The sequence below is a fragment of the Pelophylax lessonae genome (assembly GCF_965119305.1).
Source record: "Pelophylax lessonae genome assembly, chromosome: 2".
NCBI classification, from domain to species: Eukaryota; Metazoa; Chordata; class Amphibia; order Anura; family Ranidae; genus Pelophylax; species Pelophylax lessonae.
The window spans coordinates 42,315,711-42,326,970 of NC_138769.1; the positions used below are offsets into that span (position 1 = coordinate 42,315,711).

Sequence of the window (11,260 nt, forward strand, 5' to 3'; positions counted from 1 at the left end):
TTCCTGTCTCAGAGGATCCGGGACCGGATCATTTTCCCCACTGCCGGCGGGTCCGCCGCTTAGACCACCCTTATCTGAATTGCCCGCCGTTTTTAAAAATACCAAGGTTAAGGCCGCTATCTGCTGCCATAACCCCGGTATTTAGTGTCAAAGTACCAACTTAAATCGACGGTGGACGGTCGGTAAGTGGTTAAGTGCTGAGGAGGGATTTGGGGTCTTATAGACCCCAGATCTTTCCATAAAGAGTACCTGTCACTGCCTATTACTGTTACAAGGATGTTTACATTCCTTGTGACAGCAATAAAAGTGATTTAAAAAACATTAAAGCAATAGTGTGAAAATTTTACAAATGAATAATTAAAAAAATTTAAAGTGCCTCTGTCACACATGTAAGGTATCGCCGCGAACATCAGATCATGGGCAGTAATTCTATATATGGCCCTTGGAGGAATCATGTCTCAGAGTCTGATGAGGAAGCTGTTCACTTCAAATAGCTGCAGCTTCCCAATCAGACCCTGAGGCAGGAACGTTATACCGCAGCTGGGGTGGGACAAATTAAGACTGGGGGGTGCCCGATTTTAAGTCTTGCCTAGGGCAACACAAAACCAAAATTCACCACTGCCTGTCACACATAAAAAGATAAACATTTAACCAGTTACTGCAAAGTGACATAGGACTACGTCGGCAAACTTTGCGGTAGTATACCGGGATGATGCCTCTAGAGCCCCGAGCACCCAGCCGGCACGTCTGCTGGCTAAATGGAGTCCCGATCAAAGCCGGAATAGGCTTCGATCGGGTCTCCGATGACGTAACCCGGAGGCGGCGTCCATGACGTCACTTCCGGGTTACTGTGCTGCAAAAGGTGGCAAATTTAAAAAACGGCTGTATGCAAAAACGCCGTTTTCGGCGTTTTGCATACATGGAAGTGTAGTGGAGGGGTCTAGGGTCTTTTAGACCCTCGATCCCTCCATAAAGAGTACCTGTCACTGCATATTGCTGTCACAAGGGATGTTTAAATTGCTTGTGACAGCAATAAAAGTGATCAGATTTTTTTTTTTTTAAACCTGTAATAAAGTTAAAAAAAAAAATAAAATACATAGGAAAAAAAAATAAAAATTTTAGCCGCCCCCGTCACCGTTAGCTCGCGCACAAAAAAAAACGTATACTGAAGACAAGCCGCGAATTAAATCGCTGTTCAAACCACACATGTGAGGTATCGCCACGATCGCCAGAGCGTGAGCAATAATTTAAAAAAAAAGAGCTACACTCTAACTCTAAACTGGTAACCGTTAAATAAATGTAAAGCGTCGCCTATTGAGATCTCTATTGACCGTAGTTTGTCGCCATCCCACGGGTGTGCGCAATTTTAAACCATAACATGTTGGGTATCTATTTACTCGGCGTGACATCATCTTTTACAATATACAAAAAAAAACGAGCTAACTTTACTGTTTAGTATTTTTTAAATGCAGTGAAATGTGATTTTTCTAAATTTTTCTAAAAAAATGGCGTTTTAAAGACCGCTGCGCAAATACCGCATGACAAAAAATATTGCAATGACCAACATTTTATTCTCCAGAGTCTTTGCTAAAAAAATATGCTGGTTACCTGCTCCTTATACTTCAATATCCTTACTTGAATTTGGAGTGCTTTAGGCATTTCTTCAGGATCTGTGCAGTAATCCAGCCAAAAAATTTGCCTCTGTGCAGGAGCTTCCTCTAATAAAGACCCGTCACAGCTGCAGTCACTGCTTGTGCAGGATGACTGGTCTGGTCTCCGCCCACTGCTGTAGTTTACTTCAGGCAGCTTGTAGTACGTGGGGCCAGCTGGGTCCCTCCCACAGCTCTGCTATGTACAGCACAGTGATGATGTGACGATTGGTGGCCATTCAAAAGTAATCTTACAATGAGGTAATGTGCGTGAGCATGGAAACACTCTGCAGACAACTAGAGTAGGCAGCTCACCCAAAGAAATAATCAGATTTGAGAAAACGTTATTGCAAACAGAGGAAACTTCAAGTGCTGGGGCAAGCATATTGAATCAAAGAAAATAATTACAAGCAAGCCTAATGTGTTAATGCATTAGGTTTTTTTGATAGACTAGAAATTTTTGTAAACAACTGTCACTTTTTTTGCCTCTCTCTGAGAAGATTTACCAATCTCTGGGAGATAAAGCAGAAAGTGAGGATAAATCCCTCCTTAGCAGAGTTGCCAACTGTCAGTAACGTAACGGTAATGGATATTCAAGGACAGATGTAAAAATTACTGATTTTACAAAATGTCTGTGAATTTACAGACAGTTGGCAACCTTGCTCCTTAGTTGGCACTGAAACAGGCATCCCCATTGAAAGATAAACTCTAAAATGTTCCTGTTCAACTTTAAAACTGTGGATTCTCCATTACTTTCTTTCTTGATGACAACGGTCATCGGGACAAACAGGAAAAAGTGAATCTGTCTAGCAGGGACACAGTAAAAAACCTAAGAGGGGTCACCTTCAATCCCCAAAAAAAGTTTGCCTTTTGCTACGCCTTTTTTGAGTTTCGCTTCAGCGACAAGCCCAACACTCCCTCCCCACCCAAAACTGACACTTCAGTTATGGATGAATGCTAGACAATTCCCAACTGCTTATTTGTCCATCATGCATTTAAGAAGCAAGGTCTTCCAACAGCAACCAGACGAGTAAGAACCCTTATAACAGTCATAATGAGGATGTAAATGAGGACAATTATGTCACTAAAGTTACCAAATTGTATAAGAACCATGGAAGTCACCAAAAGAATTAGAACCATGTGAGTCGCTAAAAAGTATGAGAACCATGGGAGTCTCCAAAAGAATAAGAATCACAGGGGTCACTAAAAAGTATAGGAACCATTTGAGTCACTTAAAAGTGTAATTCCCATGGGAGTCACCAAAAAGTATAAGAACCATGGGAGTGACCAAAACATTTAAAAACTTTGGGAGTCACTAAAAAGCATATAAACCATAGGACTCTCCAAAAGGTTAACAATCATGAGAGTCCCCAAAAAGTATTAAAACCATGGAAGTCACTGAAAAGTTTAGGAACCATGGGAGTCCTCAAAAATTATAAGACCCACAAGAGTCATCAAAAGGTATAATACCCATGGAGGTCATCAAAAAGATAACATGGAGTGACCAAAAAGCATAAGAACCATGGGAGTCTCCAAAAGGATAAAAATCATGGGAGTCACCAAAAGGATAAAAACCATGGGAGTCTCCAAAAGGATAAAAACCATGGGAGTCACCAAAAGGATAAAAATCATGGGAGTCACCAAAGAAATGTATAAGAACCATGGGAGGCACTAAAAAATATAAGAACCATGGGAGTGACCAAAACATTTAAAAACTTTGGGAGTCACTAAAAAGCATAAAAACCATGGGACTCTCGAAAAGGATAACAATCATGAGAGTCCCCAAAAAGTATAAAAACCATGGAAGTCACTGAAAAGTTTAGGAACCATGGGAGTCGCCAAAATAATAAAAATCATGGGAGTCCCCAAAAATTATAAGACCCATGTAGCGGAATGGACACTGAGAGTGTGGTTTGTGTTGAGAGAGTGAGAACTCTTTCACTTGGGACTATCATATTTCTGAGCAGTGTCCCTCAGGAGATGTGTGGGGATGTAATGCAGATGGCTACAAAATGGTAGAAGTGTTTCATAGACCCATGCCAGTGGGGTGGGGTTTGTTATTGTGAATACATGCATTCCATTGTTCTATTGTTCCTGTCTGCCTTGTAAGCTATTATGGGATGTGTGTTTGTGTGGGGGATGGCTCAAAGAGGGAGGGGTTTTCACAGAGTGTAGATCTCTGTTGTATTCAATAAACGATCAGTTCTGGTTGACTCCCAGCCTACGTGTCGTCTAGTTCTTGGGAGGGAAGGATGGTATAATGCTACCTGGATTGTTGCATGCTGTACCTGCCTATTTGGATTATTACCTGTTTTCCTGTCTATCAGCAGAGACCCTGTGGATTAAACTACTTCTCCGCTACAACCCACAAGAGTCAAAAGTATAATACCCATGGAGGTCATCAAAAAGAAAACATGGAGTGACCAAAAAGCATAAGAACCATGGGAGTCACCAAAAAAATGTATAAGAACCATGGGAGTCACTAAAAAATATAAGAACCATGGAAGTCACTAAAAATGATAAATATGTTAACGCAATCAGGAATGCTTGAAATAGACCTTGCCTCAAAGCAATCCATTTTGTTGATTCGGTTTGTCCTTCAAAATGCAAAACCTTAAATACAGCCCTGGAGTGCAACATTCATCTCTTTGTTTGAAGTCCTAAAAGACCTTAGAGGCAGACATGACATAAAAACATTGCAGGTAAGTTCTTCACAATGGTTCCAGGTAAAGGCAGCAGCTCCATAACACAATTTACTCAGAAAAAAACAAGGAATGTACATCAGACACCCAGCTACATTGGCAGATGTTGTATATAGTTATATTAAATTATGTTAGCGCACTTTAAGGACATTTGATCATAGCACAAAGTCTACATGATCCCAGTGTTTAGAGAAGTGACATAAAAATTCTTAACCAACTCGAAACTTAGTAAGAAAACAAAACCCCTGAACCAGATCTAAACTTTTTCATTTTACATTTATAGAAAAACAGAAAAACTCAACATCGTTGCTCATTGCCGTTCATTATCAACTCTTCAACAGGGACTATTATGTCTACTCAAAGTCAGCAAACCTTCAGACCATCAAAGAAAATTCAGTATATATTACCAGTTCATCACCATCCAATGCATGGCTGCACCTCCTTGGTGTGGGACTTCTAAAACATACATGCTTCTGTTTAGCCCTGTTCTTATATCTCACATCAAAGAATGAAAATTTTCATAAAATTCATGTTAACCTTTCTTCTGGTTTAGCTGGTACTTGGTCACATTCAATTGGACTTGTTCTGTAATGTTGAAGAAGTTTTGTAGCTTCTCCAAGCTACTTCTTCAATTCTCAGGCTTCACTAGAGAAGGGCTTGGAGAAACTACGAAAAGTCTTCAGCATTACAAAAGTTCAGTTGAATGTAAGTTAGTCACATTCAATTGGACTTGTTCTATAATATTGGAAATGTTTCGTAGCTTCTACAAGCAACTTCTTCAATTCTAAAGCCTCGTACACATGCGTTGAAAATGGGCAGGGAATTTTCTTCCGAAGACCGATCTGCCGATTTTGGGCTTGTTAATATGATGCTTCCAACAACCGACTCCGACTTTTCGGCCGAAAAAAATCTGGTGTACAGGCTATAAAATTTTTCTCCGCCGTCAAAACACGGGCGATTTTCGTGCAGTCAGTACAGATTTCGACAGCGAAAAATCTAATGAGCAAGTCTGGGCATGCTCAGAGAAGAAAAAACACAAAGAAAGCAACCCAACACGTGACATCACTTCTGAAGTAGAATTTTGTCGGGCGAGAAAATTCGTGTGCAGTCTAGGCACATTCCAACCAACAAAACACCACTCTGTACAAAAGACGGACGATCGGTTGGCCGATAATCGTTGCGTGTGTACTAGGCTTTAGGCTTCACTGGAGAAGGGCTTGAAAAAGCTAGAAGAAGTCATCAACATTACAAAAGTCAAGCTGAATGTGAGTAGTTGGTCACATTCAATTGGACTTAATCTGTAATGTTGGAGATGTTTTGTAGCTTCTCCAAGCCACTTCTTCAATTCTCAGGCTTCACTAGAGAAGGGCTTGGAGAAACTACGAAAAGTCTTCAGCATTACAGAAGTTCAGTTGAATGTAAGTTAGTCACATTCAATTGGACTTGTTCTGTAATATTGTAAATGTTTCCTAGCTTCTACAAGCAACTTCTTCAATTCTAAGGCTTCACTGGAGAAGGGCTTGAAAAAGCTAGAAGAAGTCATCAACATTACAGAAGTCAAGCTGAATGTGAGTAGTTGGTCACACTCAATTGGACTTAATCTGTAATGTTGGAGATGTTTTGTAGCTTCTCCAAGCCACTTCTTACTCCAAGCAAATTCTTAGGCTTCACTAGAAAAGGGCTTGGAGAAACTACGAAAAGTCTTCAACACTACAAAAGAAGTCCAGTTGAATGTGACTAACTACTACTAGTTAAAGACCTGGATAAATGAGAAACTTCACAGACATACTGTCTTCTAGTGGAAGTACGTTATCTATTAAAGGGCATCTAAAGCTAAAACTAATTTTATTCGTTTTGGACAGAAGGGTGGGTTCAGAACCACTGTCAGGTTATTATTGCTGTGATTTCATCTCTATTATTGCCATTGTCCCCAAGACTAAAAGTGAGGAATCATCCAAAATTTCGAGTTGTCACCTAAACAGAAATAGAGATCCAATCTTCCTACAGGGAAGTGCCAAATGTAAAGAGTATTGCTTCCACTTTGGAGAGATTTTCTTTTACTTCCTTTTGTTACTAGAGGCCAGAAAGTGAAATATATTCTCCCCAGCAGGACATGGATGGTTGTACCCAGCGGGGTATTTTGGTTTTGTGCTGCCCTAGGCACGACTAAAATTGGGCGCCCCCCCTCCTATGTAAATTTGCCCTACTCCTTCCCTTTTAATGGATGTGACTCCTTCCAAAATTGAAGGACTACAAGTCCCAGCATAAACCCCTGAGATCTCACAAGGGGGGGGGGTGGGAGAGAGAGAGAGGGGTGGGTGAGGGAGATGAGAGAGAGAGAGGGGATGAGAGAGGGGGGTGAGAGAGAGGGGGTTAGAGAGAGAGAGAAAGAGAGAGGGGGGTGAGAGAGAGGGGTGGGAGAGAGAGAGAGAGAGAGAGAGGGGAGTGGTGGGAGAGGGGGGGGGGTGAGAGAGAGAGAGGGGGGTGAGAGAGAGAGAGGGGTGAGAGAGAGAGAGGGGGGGTGAGAGAGGCAGCTCTAGCAGTCAGTAGCCAATAGAGTCTCAGGTGGGGGGGTGGCTTTTTTGCTGCCCCCCTGCAAAGTGCTGCCCTAGGCCTGGGCCTTGTTGGCCTAGGCCAAAATACAGCAGTGGTTGTACCAATCTCTACTATGTTCCACTAAAGTGGATGAAGTACATAGAATAAAAGTTCAGAATTTTTCTATCTGCCAGGCAAGAAGCATGTTCGGATCAACAACGGCAGTTTCTAAATTTCTTGTGGTACAGGTTTCCTTTAAAACATCACCAGATTGCTAACACCTTTTGTAGATCTCCTTACTCTTTTAAAGTAAATCCCAAATCCTGACATAGGTTTTAAACCCTACCCACTCTACTTAAAAAAAAGGTTTTATTTATGACTGTATCCGATGTTGATGTCTGTCTCTATGACTACATTGGAAGTGAGGGAAAGTCTCCTGAATAGATATAGATAGAGCAACAGCACCTGACAGAGGTTCTACATCATCCCCAGTATATCCATGACCATACACAGAACATGTAGCTTGAGTTTTGCTTTTACACAGTCTCAACAATTGCCTTTAGACTATTGAAACTGTCAGAGAGAGTCAAACATTCACAGGTATTATATTAACCACATTAAACCAAAACTCTGGGATTTCTGGAAAACCACTCTTGCAGTGGGGGCCCCCAACTGCAAGGGTTAACTCTTCCTTAACTCAAGGGCTAGAAGAATAAGCTCTAATACTTACCTCATTCCTCACTCTTGCAGGATCCAGCACTCTTCTCTCCAACACTACGGATTGTTGGTGGGCCCTTGCCATCTTCATGTACAATGCAGGACTATTGGTTCCACATTGTAAATGATGACGTCAGAGTGTGACCATCAACCACAGTGCTGAAGAGAAGAGGTTTCAGAGGACCGGTTGACCAGCATGGTGGAAGTCTGCCAAAGTGAGGAGTAAGGTAGTCATTACGGCTTATTCATCTACTCCTAGACATAACTGGCATTTAACCCTTGAAGGGCAAGGGTGGCGAAGGTTGGGGGGCCCACTTCAGAGGTATTTAAGAAAAAAAAACTTCAACTTTAAAATAATAAAATAGCCAAAAAACAGAAAGAAAATAAAGAATACAATGCATTGTCCTACCACCAACAGAATTGGATTCTTCAGATATTCTTATCTGTGTGCTGTGGTGGGTGGAGAAACGTGCATGCATTGAGTTGGGTTTTCAAGGTACATTAGTGATGTTCAAGATAAATAACTCCGTCATGCACCACACAGCCAATAGTGTATTACTGTGTCATGCACTAATGTTAAATTTTAGGGTTGTATTACTGCTCATTAAGGCCACCCTCTCGTTTTGAATAGACCGAAAACACAACCAAAAAAAAACCCAGAACCATTTTCTTAAAAACCCAGCATTCCACAACACGCATTGTGTGCATTGTGGTGCCCTGCAGTGCAGTTACAGTGCCCACTACTGGTAGAGTGCGTTGGGGTGCCATTCAAAATGAAATGTAAATTTGAAATTTATTTAATATTTTTTTCACCTTATGAATTTAGATTACTTTATTGGTGTATTCTAGTTTTATGCACATCAAGTACTATATATTTTCTATTATGTTGTATTGATTCAGCGCCACACTATTTAAATGTATTTATCGATCAATTGTTCCTATCAGGGGAGACTGATCGGAAAATCAATTGGTCATTTATGTAAGTGTGGATGGCCACTATTGGGCTTTTTAGCAAAAAATAAATAAATAACAGAGGCTCTAATCACTCCTTATTCTATCCACAATAATAATTTTGGCTTTAGATACATTTTAACTATGGAGTTAGGTAGGAACTTAAAGTATTTTTTTCATTTTGGATAGAGTAAGGGAGGGTTATAACCCCTGTTGGTTTAATTTTTGCCATCTGTGCCCATTTGGGGGAGATTTATCAACACATCCTGTCCCATAGCCAAAGAAGAAGTGAAAGGAAATCCCTAGAAATGAACGGAGTCCCTTGGGGTCCCCCAGGTCATCAGAACTGGTGTCCCCAGTATTACTTTTCTGGGAACAACCCAAAATTTGTGATTTACTTTTTTTGCACTTTCAATGTTAATGGAAAACAGGACAAAGAAAGAGGGTGAATCTCCCTCTAATGGGGGCACAGACAGCAAAACAAAATTACAGGCATTCTAATCCCTTTCTACTCTATCCAAAACTAAAGAGAAAGCTTTGTCTTTAGTTATACATTGAAGATGAAAAAAAAGCACAGACGTTGAAAAAAGTTTGGTTGTGTAATAACTTACCAGTGACGGATCTGTTATCTTTTCAATATGCCAAAAAAGATTTCATCCTCAATTACATCCACATAGCCTGGGGCTCATTGACATCCCATATGGACACCTGCAACACAACCAAGAACACATATATTGGTCAAGTATTGGGGCTTGTTTTGTTGAAGGCCAACACGCTAACCAAACTGCTGAATACAAAAATATAAAGGAAATAATATTGAGCGGCGCTGTGAGTGAGACTACCAATATTTTAGCATATAAACTCATAAATCATATAAAATAATGTAAAAGAAACCTTTAAAACTCATAAGGTACATTGACAAACAATACAAAAAAAAAAAAAAATAAATAAATAAGATTAAAAAAAAAAAAAAAAAAATAATAAAAAAAAAAAAAAATATATATATATATATATATATATATATATATCCCAAAACAGTCCACCTCTTCAAAGTGCTAAGAGTCAAAGTAAGGTCGACTGTTTTCGGACTTATGCACAAACATATATATGTATATGTATTTACACACACACACACACATATATATATATATATGTATATCTTATTTGTGCATATATATACAGTGGGTACGGAAAGTATTCAGACCCCCTTAAATTTTTCACTCTTTGTTATATTGCAGCCATTTGCTAAAATCATTTAAGTTCATTCTTCTTCCTCATGAATGTACACATAGCACCCCATACTGACAGAAAAACACAGAATTGTTGACATTGTTGCAGATTTATTAAAAAAGAAAAACTGAAATATCACATGGTCCTAAGTATTCAGACCCTTTGCTCAGTATTTAGTAGAAGCCCCCTTTTGATCTAATACAGCCAGGAGTCTTTTTGGGAAAGATGCAACAAGTCTTTCACACCTGGATTTGGGGATCCTCTGCCATTCCTCCTTGCAGATCCTCTCCGGTTCTGTCAGGTTGGATGGTAAACGTTGGTGGACAGCCATTTTTAGGTCTCTCCAGAGATGCTCAATTGGGTTTAAGTCAGGGCTCTGGCTGGGCCATTCAAGAACAGTCACGGAGTTGTTGTGAAGCCACTCCTTCGTTATTTTAGCTGTGTGCTTAGGGTCATTGTCTTGTTGGAAGGTAAACCTTCGGCCCAGTCTGAGGTCCAGAGCACTCTGGAGAAGGTTTTTGTCCAGGATATCCCTGTACTTGGCCGCATTCATCTTTCCCTCGATTGCAACCAGTCGTCCTGTCCCTGCAGCTGAAAAACACCCCCACAGCATGATGCTGCCACCACCATGCTTCACTGTTGGGACTGTATTGGACAGGTGATGAGCAGTGCCTGGTTTTCTCCACACATACCACTTAGAATTAGGGCCAAAAAGTTCTATTTTGGTCTCATCAGACCAGAGAATCTTATTTCTCACCATCTTGGAGTCCTTCAGGTGTTTTTTTAGCAAACTCCATGCAGGCTTTCATGTGTCTTACACTGAGGAGAGGCTTCCGTCGGGCCACTCTGCCATAAAGTCCCGACTGGTGGAGGGCTGCAGTGATGGTTGACTTTCTACAACTTTCTCCCATCTCCTAACTGCATCTCTGGAGCTCAGCCACAGTGATCTTTGGGTTCTTCTTTACCTCTCTCACCAAGGCTCTTCTCCCCCGATAGCTCAGTTTGGCCGGACAGCCAGCTCTAGGAAGGGTTCTGGTCGTCCCAAACGTCTTCCATTTGAGGATTATGGAGGCCACTGTGCTCTTAGGAACCTTAAGTGCAGCAGAAATCTTTTTGTAACCTTGGCCAGATCTGTGCCTTGCCACAATTCTGTCTCTGAGCTCTTCAGGCAGTTCCTTTGACCTCATGATTCTCATTTGCTCTGACATGCATTGTGATCTGGAAGGTCTTATATAGACAGGTGTGTGGCTTTCCTAATCAAGTCCAATCAGTATAATCAAACACAGCTGGACTCAAATGAAGGCGTAGAACCATCTCAAGGATGATCAGAAGAAATGGAAAGCACCTGAGTTAAATATATGAGTGTCACAGCAAAGGGTCTGCATACTTAGGACCATGTGATATTTCAGTTTTTCTTTTTTAATAAATCTGCAACAATGTCAACAATTCTGTGTTTTTCTGTCAGTATGGGGTGCT

General features: G+C 40.8%; 1 protein-coding gene across 3 annotated transcripts in view; it reads right to left on the minus strand.

Moving 5' to 3' along the window:
- BCL9 (BCL9 transcription coactivator) overlaps nt 1-11,260 on the minus strand; it is a gene marked incomplete at its 5' end in the record, with an annotated part of 467,860 nt that overhangs the window by 278,996 nt on the left and 177,604 nt on the right. For all 3 annotated transcript variants that reach the window (XM_082245782.1, XM_082245780.1, XM_082245779.1), the window contains one exon: nt 9,166-9,262. The remainder of the gene's footprint in view (nt 1-9,165; nt 9,263-11,260) is intronic.